At 35.6% G+C, this 12472-nt stretch overlaps 1 long non-coding RNA gene and 1 pseudogene across 1 annotated transcript; one reads left to right on the top strand and one right to left on the bottom strand.

The window, feature by feature from the left end:
• The first annotated feature begins 55 nt into the window (after positions 1 to 55).
• Positions 56 to 5224, top strand: LOC132182226 (SKP1-like protein 1A pseudogene; annotated as a pseudogene).
• A 556-nt stretch (positions 5225 to 5780) lies between these two features.
• LOC148586997 (uncharacterized) lies at positions 5781 to 8283 on the bottom strand. The gene is made up of 3 exons (XR_015911788.1): positions 7926 to 8283; positions 6961 to 7093; positions 5781 to 6288 (listed from the first exon to the last, which is right to left on the bottom strand). It is a non-coding gene; the product is annotated as an uncharacterized LOC148586997 (long non-coding RNA).
• Between the last annotated feature and the right edge of the window lie 4189 nt (positions 8284 to 12472).

Raw genomic sequence — 12472 nt, 5'->3', positions numbered from 1 at the left:
GACTAGGCAAAATGATGGGACAAAATTATCTAAATTTTTACAACTTTTTACATAAATGGCAAGATTTGTTTCCGGAGCGTTGACGATGAAGAACAGGACCGGGATCCTTATAATTGGGGATCTCAAAAAATTCCTTGTGCCCGTTATAATTAGACAAAGGGATGTGAGAGGGTCCGGTAGAGCGTATTCCTACCTCACTTGACTGTAATTCTCCTACCCTTCCCCTTTGGATGGAGGATTACAGTGAATTCTCATATCCAAAAGTAGGAAGGTAGTTTGGTAGCCAACTTTATATCATGGTCTTAAAACAAGATTCTCTCTCTTGAAAAAACATTTACAAAAATATTCAAAATTCTCTCTTATTGCAGGTATTATGTAGGAAATTTAAAATTAAATGTAGCATTTATGACCACATGCCATATCATCATGTGGTGGATGTATGAGGGAATAGAATCCTCTCCAGTTCAAATAAACTGGATAATATCCAATTAATTATAGTTTAATCTCTAGGTCAATTAGACTTTGGGCATCATTTGTTAGGGAGTCCATTTAGGATCCACTTGCTTGAGAAGGTGCTTGTGCAACCCAAAATTTACAGACTCTCATAATTGTTAGCTAATTGTTGGAAATCTCAATCTATAGTAAATATGTTGCTATGTCGTTTAAAAATTTATAAATAATGTACAATATATACACCTTTAGATGCAACAAAACAATATCATGGCTGTAAACTAATCCTCTTCATTTCACTTCCGAATTTAACTTTTTTTATTTGACATAATTCTAATAGGCCTTCAATTAACATTAGAGAGAATTCTATGGATTGAATTCTTGGACCATAAACTTCTCTACCCTGATATGGTACCACATATGAGTTAATGAGTTAGCAACTTGCTCCTGACTTTGAAAGTCATGCAGCTTCCTTTTCTTTGTAGATTATTATTATTATTATTATTAAGACATCATTCTATAAGATGGCTTGATTACCATTTGCTCACGTTGACTTGTGCATGGTTTGGTGTAGAACAGTCTGAAACAAGAGGCATACATAGAATCCTGAATCAATGATGGCTCCATTTCTAAAAGAAGGTAAAATGTGAAAGGTAGATAACTTCCATAAACCACTTATTTTGAATAATCAGAAAAATGAAATCTCATAAAAAAAAAAATATAATTATTGTTAAAGATATATCATATTTGAAGAAAAGATTAGGGTTTAAGACCTTTTTTTGTTTTATTCTACAAAAGATCAAACTAAATTATTGTTATTAAGTGTATTGCAAAGTTTACTCAAGAATAAAAAAATAAAAAAAATAAATAAATAATGCTACAAAATTTACTTTTATGCTTTGAAAAATGCTTGAGGTTCTATAACTTTCTACTACAAAATTCATTTAAAATGACATGACAGTTCCATCAGTGTCACATGGCATAACATGAATGAAAAAATTAACCAACAAAATTTGAAAAATAAATTTAATTATTTAATGTCTGACGTGCTAAGTGCTATGTGAACTATTACATCAATTTGTAAGGAATTTATAGTAACAACTCTCTTACGCTTTTACTAATCACAGTCAATATATCTAATTTTTTCAAGAGCATAACATGTGATAATCATTGATTGTGTATATAATTTTCTGATTAAAAACTTTTAGGGTGGATATATATGCATGCATACAAATGAAAGGTAGGTGGCTATGCTATGTCAAAGTTCACATCAATTACCATCACGACCGGTGATTCAATGGCCTTAAGGTTATTTTCGAGTGTGGTTATTAGGTAAACATTAGAGCATAGATTCAACTCTTGTAATAAGAATTTTCAGAACTTGTAATTCCTGTCGTCTGAACCCTCAATTTTTTAATTAGGAAAAAAGAGAAAAAAAAAAATGAATCACATCAATTGAACTCGATTGATGGACTCTTTCAAGTAACATACTTTTCTTTGTTACGTACTGATTTGAAAAGAGTAAAGTAGACCAGGGAGCTTCACATTGATGACATTAATGATCGAGTAATGAAAATAACTAGTACACAAATAACACGTTAACAAGACTATTTGTAGGTCAGAAAACGTTATCATGTCCTCATCAGTTTTTCTTTTCAACCTAATCCCTTCACATTGTGCATTTTTATTTTATCTATGATGTCTTACGTGTATATATCCCACATTTTTTTTTTTCTATGACCCCATTCAACATCATAAGCACAATTTCTTTTTCTGATTTTCTTTTTTTATTATGAACTTTTAATCTAATAAGAGCCTCTTACTTCTCAAAATATAATTAAAAGGTGGCTGAATAAGTTAAGGTTTTTTAACCGCAACGTGTATGTTAATGGGATTATTCATATTAGTGGTGGGCACCAATTTTTGACAGAGTTGAAAATGTCCTTTCTGGCTTCTGCTTCAATCAGAGTTGAAAACGTCAGAAAACCTTTGACACCATATGACTTCATGAAATGTGATGTTAAGGGGAGAAGACCCTCACTATGCCCTTAATTGGTAATGGCAAGACGATTTAACTCTTTTTGAGATCCCTCACAAAAATCGCTAACAGTAACCGTCTTGACACCCCTATTGGTGAGATCCCTCGTCTTGCAGGGCAGGCTCATCTATTTGTTGCCCTAAAAGGTTGAGGTAAGGTGTCGCGTCCGAGTAAGAAATCCCAACCTCTAATTTAGGCAACTACTAACCCTTCTTAAACAAAGAGGAGGAATAATAACAGAAATACCGAACAGAGAATTAGCATCACGCCTCATTTTCCTTCATTCACGCCGGCAAAAACATCATTGTTGTGTTGACGAACAAAAAAACAAAAGAGCCTAAGATCGATCGAGGTCACATGTGAAAAGCACACTGGTGAGACCCACACGCTTTTGTGGGACTCTTTTCCCACTTTGGATTCACACTGTCCCACTTTCGAACTTATTTAATAGAAAAATGTTAAAGGCACAACACAAACCCAACTTAAAATCAACTTCTCTCCTACGTGGCATTCTTTTTTTAAAAAAATAAAAGTTGAAATTTTAAACTATTCAGATCTACTTTTCCCCTTTCAGATCCAAACATCCTCTCTCAGTCTCTCGCTCCCCCTCCCGCGCTCATCCTCTTTCTCCTCCGGCGAGTTGTTCGGCCACCGGCGAAGCTGTCCGTACGTCGCTCCTGTCTCTCTCACTCCGGCGCAGGGTTCCGTCTCTGTCTCTCTCACTCCGGCGACGTCTTCGGCCACCGAGTACTCCAAGAAGCACGTCGAGGCCCCAAAAGCAGCTGCCGCGTCCGAAGAACGCTCCACCTCCTTCGACGACGACCTCAAGGCCTGGGACGCCGAGTTCGTCAAGGTCGACCAGGCCACCCTCTTCGATCTCATCCTAGTGTGTCTTCTTCCTTATAAACTCAAATCCCCCTGTTAGATCTTTTTATTATTGATTTTTTTTCTTCTGATTAGGGTTTTGGTTTTGTTTTCTCGGCTTCAGTGTCTTTGATGTGTTTTTGTTTGGTTGGTGAGAAATATTCAGGGGGAATAGTAAATAGATTTGAGTGCTTCCGTTGTTTATTGACCAAACAACCTTTAAATATGTTATGGCGTTGAAGTGGCATGAGAAGAAGTAATTAATCAAATAAGAACAAAGAGAAAGCATGAGAAGAAGTAATCAAATAAGAACAGAGATTGCTGAAGATGTCAAATGAGACGGTTTTGTTTATGATCGAAATTTTATTTCTCTTTGATTTATTCATCATACTATTATAATATATGATGACCCAAAAAGGCATGCACATGTATGTATCGGTTGTCCAAGTTTGTTCTTTTTTAATAATTTTTTTTTTCTTTCAATTTTCTCGTTTATTTGGTCTCTAACAAAGTGAGATTTTCCCGAAAGTACTTATATTTGCAAAGACTATGTATAGAACTTGGTTTGAATTGGTGAGCGGAGAAAATGATAATGAAATATTCTAGATAATGACCTCTTCATATCTCAATCTTTTAGCATTGTTGGGTTAATATATATATATGTTAGATTGGTGGCTGAAGCAAGGCATGAAGGAATTGCAATGGCTTCATAAAAGTGTTTGAAGTGTATGGTATAAGTGTGCTTGCAAAAGTGAAGCATCCAGTATCAAGGAATTGTCTCGAAATAGTTGCTAGTGTTTAAAGTGTTTGGAATGGCTGCAATGCACTGGCAATTGGCAAGTGCTATTATTAAGTAATGGATCGGAACATGGACTTATGGGTCTTTGAAGTATTAGGGTCATCATCTAGGTGAATTTTTGGCTAAGTGAATATTGCTTTTATCAGGCTTGTTACTTTTTCCAGTCTTTTATTTAAGGAATTCGTTTGGTAGCTCTATCTGTTTTCTTTTGTGAAGTATTGCTTCTGTAAGCGTAGGCTCTCGTTTGTTTTTTTCTTTTTCTTTTTTCAATTTTGAATGTTCTTTCCTTCTTCTCCATAAGTGGGTGTTTATCTCATTTACTCTATTTCTATTTAGGTTGTGCCCCTCTACGCCTTACCTTCTATGTCTTAATAAGATTGAACTACTTTTCCAAATACAATCTGGTTTATGCTTATGAATCAGTTGATGACTAAATTTATCAGATTATGGGATTTCTCTCTTTGTTGAAGGTCCAGTTAGTAGCACAAGTTTTTTGGACTTGCAATTTGTAGATCATCATGGCGGTAGATTTTTTTTTTTGGGTGTTCATTGAAGGGTGTTTGTTCTTGCATTTAACATGCACTAAACTACTATTGCATTATATGAGTAACTTCAACCATATTCACACACCTTAAATTTCAATCTCACTTTGGAGTATGTCTGATTGGCAGGCTGCAAACTATCTGAACATCAAGAGCTTGTTGGATTTGACTTGCCAGACAGTGGCTGACATGATCAAGGGCAAAACTCCTGAGGAAATCCACAAGACATTCAACATTAAGAATGACTTCACACTAGAGGAAGATGAGGAGGTTCGCAGGGAGAATCAATGGGCCTTTGAGTGAAGATCCAAAATAAAGCACATCTGTTTTTTTGTGGCTTATGTTTTTCTTTTGTGCTGGCAAAAGGGGATGTTGTTTCTACCTATCTAAGACTTCTTAAGATATTAACTTACTATTCTGGCTGTTACTATTGTAGACAATGGTTGTTTTGCTCAAACCTTGGCCCCACTTCCCTCCCTCTCCATTTATTTTTCCCATGATGTTCAATGGATCTTTTTTTTTCTATGTTAATATGGTATATGCTGTTTTCATTCAGTGCTTTGTCCTTGTGATTCTTTTATCTACAATTTAGTCTTTGTTAGATTAAGTCGATTCACCATTGACTTTGCTAGAGGGGATCCAATTGAGCTTTGGTTGCAGAGGTCGTGAGACAGGGGGTTGTCTCATTATGCTATGTCCGAAGAGATTTCTTCAGTGGGTTGTTTATAATAGCTCTATCTAATGAGCCAGATGTAGAATTTTGTAGGTGCTTCATTTATATTGCTATGTATATGCTCCTTATCTCATCCTAACATTTATTTGATATTATCTTCCAATGATAATGTGCTAAAGAGAAATGATCAACCTTAACAGCATCCAAAGTGGTTAAACATCATCATAATCAAATCCGTTTTTCTGGTTTTAGCCTTCTGCAATCAATCATGCCTTGTATCTATCAATCTTCTTACCATTTGCAGTCAGTGTTTCTCTTTTCTCTTTTCTTTTTTTTTTGGTGCACACTAATTGTGGTCAGGATTATACTCCAATCTTATTTTGCTCAACAAGATACGTGCAAAAAAGACATTAATAAGCACGACAAAATTTAGATCACATCATCACATAAAACGCGAAAAAATCAATGAATGGAATTTTCATCATTGAATACAAATTAAACATCGTATGATTATATACATAAACAAGTCCGGCGGGTATGATAACAATGACTTCAATGAAAGAATTGAATTCAATGAAGAAGAAGAAATTCTCATGCTTTCTATACCAGATCTGTAGCCAAAAATTGTGTCCTTTCCTATGTAATTGCTACACTATAGAGAATTTTTCCCGGAAAATAATCAAACCTGCAGCAAATGCTCCAACATCTTAAAGAAAGAGTTGTCTAAAGGAAATTGTTTTGTTCACACTCTATTCCAACAGTGGCTCCATCATAGGTTTCGAAAAAGGGGTATGGAGTTTCATGGTGTATGTAACTACCACCCCAACTAGTGAACAAAATGGTGGTATGAGACCCAAACCAATCCTTGTAACTGAAATATAGACATGTATTGGACTGGTCAAATGAGCTGCTGGAGAGGAACCTGCAGTTGGAGCATATATGAAGTTAAATAGAGTTTAAATTGAGAACTATTATTGGCATTTGAGAGTAAGAACTCATGAATTTTACACAAAAAAGGGGGGGGGGGGGGGGGGAGGGAGAGGAAAAAGTGTTAATGCTACTGATTGAGTCTGCAAATTACAAAGACAACAAATAACAGAGGAATTAATCTGGAGATTAGAAGAAACTACATGTCCTGAAAAACCAGTATCAAACTTTGATCAAACTACATGGCACATGTACTGGTTCTTGGTGTTTTCCACCGTTTTGGTTCCAGATTACAGAATCTTTACAGAAAACACCAAGAACTAGCACACAGGAATCAAAACAGCACTAACATTTGAAACAAAAACAACAGCCCAGCAAACATTTTACAAGCCCAACAAATAGAAGCCTTTATGCTTTCAGTGGTCAACGAAAAACAGTTTTGGGCTGACCACTATCTTATGCTGCTCCAAACACGCAAAAAAGGAAAAAAAAACAAAAAAAAAGTTTTCCAGACAATCTTTTATGCCGAAATAAATGGGGCCGTAATACTTGAATAATCATGGGTGTGCAGAATCTGCAGATACACACCCAACAAAGTACCTAGTATCATATGAGAAAATCCTTTATGTTAAAGCTGTTGCAGAGAATTAAGATTCAGATGACATACTTTGAAACGACTGAAGAACATACAAGGCAAGCCCACATGCGATTTTGTCCAAGAAGCTCAATGATCCACACACAAATGCACAGCCGCCAAGATTCTCACCAATTAGAACACTTTGCATGCTTACTCCAGTCACCTGTTATATTTGAGAAAAAGTTAAAATTTAAAAAAAAACCAAGATGAAAGTAATTACAAACGAGATCATATGCAACTAAGATGGTTTTTGTTTCTTTCCTATATATATATATTTGGGTTTTTGGTCATGCTAGGATTTGAACCGCTCTTCATGTGGTTGTTATTTACCACCTATCATTCTATCTACTGCAAATTGGAATTCAGCTCCCATACTATGCATTATAAATTACATTGACCGAAACTACAATAAAGTGTCCACACCTCTCTTCTCAATATTGCCAAAAAAAAAACATTTGCACAAAAGACCATAACCAACCTAACCGAATGTACTGCAATTGATGTAGAATACTCTTATATTGTCATCTAGTAAGTTTCTTTTCCCCTGATAAAAGAGAATATTTTTTTTATAACAAAAATTTTATTTTACTAATGTTAAATCCAGAAAGCAACAATCAACTTTGAAACAGTCCAAAAAACTGAGATATATAGAAAACCAAAGTAATAACAGAGATATTCATATTGGTACATTTTTATTCACAACATTCATAGTGTTGTTACTAAAAGAAATAATGCAATACAAGGACTTACATTTGACAAACCGCAAAGAATAATGCAAATGAGAAATCTGACCAAAAACTATCTTTCTCGGGCATGAACAAACACAGCCTCAACCAACAGAAAAAGAAGTAAAAACCTAAACCCTAAATAATATTCAAAAAACAGAAATCTAAACCCTAAATACACATAAATTTAATACACTATTCTAGCACCCACTACACATAAATCAAAAAGCCATAGATTTTGAATGTGGATGAGAGAGAGGGATTACTTACCACCGGTGGAGGAGAGAGAGAGCCTTCGGCTTCGCCGGAGTGAGAGAGAGACAGGAGCTTCGCCGGTGGCTGTAGACGACGCCGGAGTGAGAGAGACAGTGGATGGAACCTTGCGACAGACGGACAGCTTCACCGGTGCCGAAGAACTCGCCGGAGGACAGAGAGGGTGAGCGCGGGAGGGAGAGCGATGGAGTGAGAGAGGATTTCCGGTGGCCGAAAAACTCGCCGGAGGAGAGAGAGGGTGAGCACGGGAGGGAGAGCGAAGGACTGAGAGGGGATTTCCGGTGGCCGATGAACTGCCGGAGGAGAGAGGGTGAGCACGGGAGGGAGAGCGAGGGACTGAGAGAGAACTTTTAGAATTCTGAAAATTTGACTTTTAAAGACCTTTGATTTGGTTTTAAAAAAATATATAATAAAAAATAAATAAATGCCATGTAGGAGAGAAGTTGGTTTTAAGTTGGGTTTATGTTGTGTCTATATCAAACCTCTATTTAATAATTATAAATTTTCTCAATTTGCTTCTTTTTTTTTTTTCTTTCTTTTTGTCTTTTGCTTTTTATTCTTGGAATCCCATCTTATCTGGCCCGGTATACATGGGTATATTTGTTGATATGTTTTTGAGTGTTTTTTTTTTTTTTTTTTTTTTTTTTTGTTTTTAATTGTATTTTAATGCATGCAAAACATTTGGAGGGTGGTGATAGAATTGTCTTCGTAGCAAACTCCGCCATGTATATATTCCTTTGGTATCCTATGTTTGTAAGTTAGACCATTCTCAGCAGACTTTTGATAAGAAAGTTTGTTCCTTAAGTTTAGAGAATATGTCCAAAAAATTACAAAAAACGTCTCACAGCAGATTCCTTAAATGAACCATAAATATTAGGATTGCTACAGTGGAACCCAATGTTTTGGGTTCTACTATTGCAATCCTTATGATTATTAAAATAAAAAAAAATGATAATCTCTCTTCTCTTCTCTTGCCTCTCTCCTATCATGTCTCACAATTCTCTCACATCTCTTCTCTCATATATATAATATAATTAAAAAAAAAAAACAAATATTTTAATGATATAAGAAATGATTAAAGAAAGCTATTGAGGTGTATTTTGACATAAGGAAGCAAAAAATAGTTTAGATCATTAAATTTAGAGAAAATGACGAGAAAACTACTGTGAATGCTCTTACAAAGGAAACACATTATCATGGGAAATGAAGTTTTAAATTTGCTGTCATTTCTGTCTATTTTATCCCACACACTATTTTCTGCTTAGGTTTCTTCTCTTTTATTTATTTTTTCATTATTTTATTCTTTTATTTATGTGTTTGTTCGCCCTAGGATTTAACGAGGCAGAAATGACAAGTTATAGCTCCAAAAGCTCGCTTATTATAAGTGTTAAGTAGTAAGGAGTTTGATTTTGGTGTCATTCTCATTGAGTGTAAGGTTCAAATTTTGTTGAGTACAAATAATTTCTTAAGACCACGTCCTCCGCTTTCGAAGCCGGAGTTCGGAGGGATGCTTTGTATAGTATAGGTCAGAGAGAGAGAGAGAAGTTAGAGGTAAAGTCAACTTTTTAGGTGATTATTATGACACGCAACAATTTAGCTAAACCACATGGTTCAAGCACTTCACACCTTTATCAGAAACATATATTTAAAATTGCACATTTTTTTATTACTTTGATTCCTTCAACAATAATTAAAGCTGCTGGTTTTCTTCATTTTGGTCCACCACTTCGAAGTTCAAACATTTCCAATTCCAAAGGTTAGGAATTTAGGTAGAAAATATGAGATAAATTCTACTTGTTTTAACATATGGTTGAAATGCTCAAAACTAATTATATTTGTTATCTAAATTATTAGTAATTTATACATAAACATGCGTTAAAAAGACATTAAAATTAGTGTAGTTTGGTAAAATTGTGTTTTTATGACTGGATTTAAGAGTAAATTATTCTAAAATAATAATATTCATCTCCACCACCATTTTATTGCCCTGTAATCATAAGAAATAATAAAAAAAAAAAAAAAAAAAAGGTCTTTGGTGGCATAGGGTACTATATCTCATTCAACTTAATTATTTTGAAAGAATCAGTTCAGTCTCATTCATTGATAAACGAGCATAATTTATTGATAAACGAGCATAAAATTCAAATAACACAAAGCAAAAGCTCTGAAGCAACCATAGTCGAAGTTACAAGGTGACAAGCGTCAAAAATATGACATGCTATATTTCAGACTCAAACAAAATCTGCTAACCTATGACTAATTTTCAAATTAAACAGCAGATTTGCACCAAACAGACTTAAACCAATGCATAGGTAGCTCTTATTCCTCGGCACTGAGGGTAGAGAATTTCAAGCCAAAGCTCATCCTCCTCAACCCGAAAGCCAAGATAATGTTCACATCCACAACCCAAAGGTCTGGACCAAAGCAACAAACCCAAAGGCCAAAGGGCATCAGGCGAGCACATTGAGAGAGATGACCGAATATTATTACAAGAAAAAACAAAAACGATTACAGGGAAACAAAACAAGACAGAAAAAACAAAAAAAAGAAAGCGGAAAATAAATAGGGAAATAAACAATATAAAAAGCACACCAAGAGGATGACAGCAGCCGAAAAGAAGAGTTGATCCCATGCTCACCGGAAACCGAAAACGAAATGGGCGTTGGAAGCTCATTGCAGTGGGGGTGCGAGAAAAGGCCCAGTAGAGGACAGTGGACGGCGAAGCACTCGAAGGAGATCAGCGGCGCACTCAAAAGGAGGGGAAAGTTTGAGTGAAACCCCAAGAGTATCACCCACAAAGTGTACCTAAACAAGCAGAAAAAAAACAACAAAAGCAAATACATAAAGAAACAAAAACAACTACGGACCAAAGGAGGGGGAAGAGGCGGAGAGGAAGGGAAATGAAAAAATCCCCCAAAGAACTAGGGACATCAGGTAAATAGGCTAACTCACTAAGCGGAAGAGGACGATGGGAAAGGAGGGAGGAGGTAGAAGAGGGAGAGTGGAGGAGGCCGGTCACTAAAAATGAAACCCTAACAGAGAGGGAAGGGCGCTAGAGAGAAAGAACTCGTTCTCAGCATCATTCAACTTAATTATTACCACTGGATTGAAAACATTTTCTATCTTTTGTAGATATGATTAGTTAATAACCTATCCATCCCATCATTAATAACTAATCAATAAAATTACAAAAGATCACCCACATTATTACATTATTCCCTAAATTTATGTGCACATGGGGGAAGATCATGAGTATTAATTCACTTAATGGACGTGTTAAGTCAATGGTGTTTATATCTCATGCTGATGATAATAAAAAAAAGAAAACAATCTTTATGTCCACAAACAAGGCTAAATTACACTTTCTTCTCATAAACTATTATCACCTACCTCCTCAATTTTTACTTGTTGCAACCCGGGTCTTATTTTAAAGTTTTAATGTCAATTTGCTCCTTCCGTCCAAATCAAGTCACAACTGTGAAATAAAAAAGGCTCATCAACCCTATTCTTAAATTCCGCTTATGTCAATTTCCAAATTTTAAAAAAGCATGCTTATGAAGGACAGTTTAGTTATTTCACTTACTCTTCGGTCTAACTTAATGGTTAATTTGGATAGAGAGAGGCAAAATGACTCTAAAATTTTAAAATAAAGTTCAGGTTGCACTGAATTAAAGTTTAAGGCTAGGGTAAGTGATACACTGGTAGCAATTTGTCGTATGGCTATACATGTGGGCGGTTATTAATTGCTAACTGCATAACCACATAACTGTTTTGGTGGGTAGTTGGAAAAAGGGCTAACCGCCTCAAGTAGTGCAATTAGTGGTTTTAGGGTCAACTTAAGAGGTTAATAACTGCAAACTATATACTTTTATAATAATAATAATAATAATAATATACCAAAACAATGTAAGCAAGACGTTAACCATCCCACCACCGATGATTGAATCCTTGTTCCATCGATGAACTTTCCCAAAGACCGACCTCATACTTCAATTGACGTTTGGTTCTTGTTCTAGCAACGGAACCCTAGGGTCTAAACTGTATGATTTGGATGGTTATACTTCAACTAACGTCGTGAAAGCTGAGGATTTTGAAGCCGCCACTAACAAACGGAAAACTTTGCTTGATCCTCCATACGAAATGAAATATCAAATAATTTATGTGGCTTTTGAGAATCCCAACATGATTCTTGTGGCTTCGCGTATACCGGGTGAAGATAATTATAATAGTCCGGCTAAGTTCTTTGTTTATGACGTTAGGCATGGATCTTGGAAAATGCTTGAGCTTGCACAGCATAAGACACATCTTAAATAGGCCCAAAAGATTCATACGTGAAAGGCGGTTACGCAGTATAGTTTGGGTTTTGAATAACTATTAACCGGCGGACCGGCGGTTATTCAAAACCGCTAGCTGCTTTAGGTGGTGCGGTTACGGTTATGAAAATCTGATAACCACTTAAAGTGTGCTTAAGGTGGTGCAGTCAATTATTATTGCCTCTAGCCGCAACTACATGTACATTCCTAGTATTTTTGGGATTCAGGAGA

Source organism: Corylus avellana, chromosome 3, assembly GCF_965113065.1.
Source record: "Corylus avellana chromosome 3, dhCorAvel1.hap1.2, whole genome shotgun sequence".
Lineage (NCBI taxonomy): Eukaryota > Viridiplantae > Streptophyta > Magnoliopsida > Fagales > Betulaceae > Corylus > Corylus avellana.
Note: the sequence above shows the minus strand (reverse complement) of the source record. Positions and strands in the feature narration are given on the sequence as shown.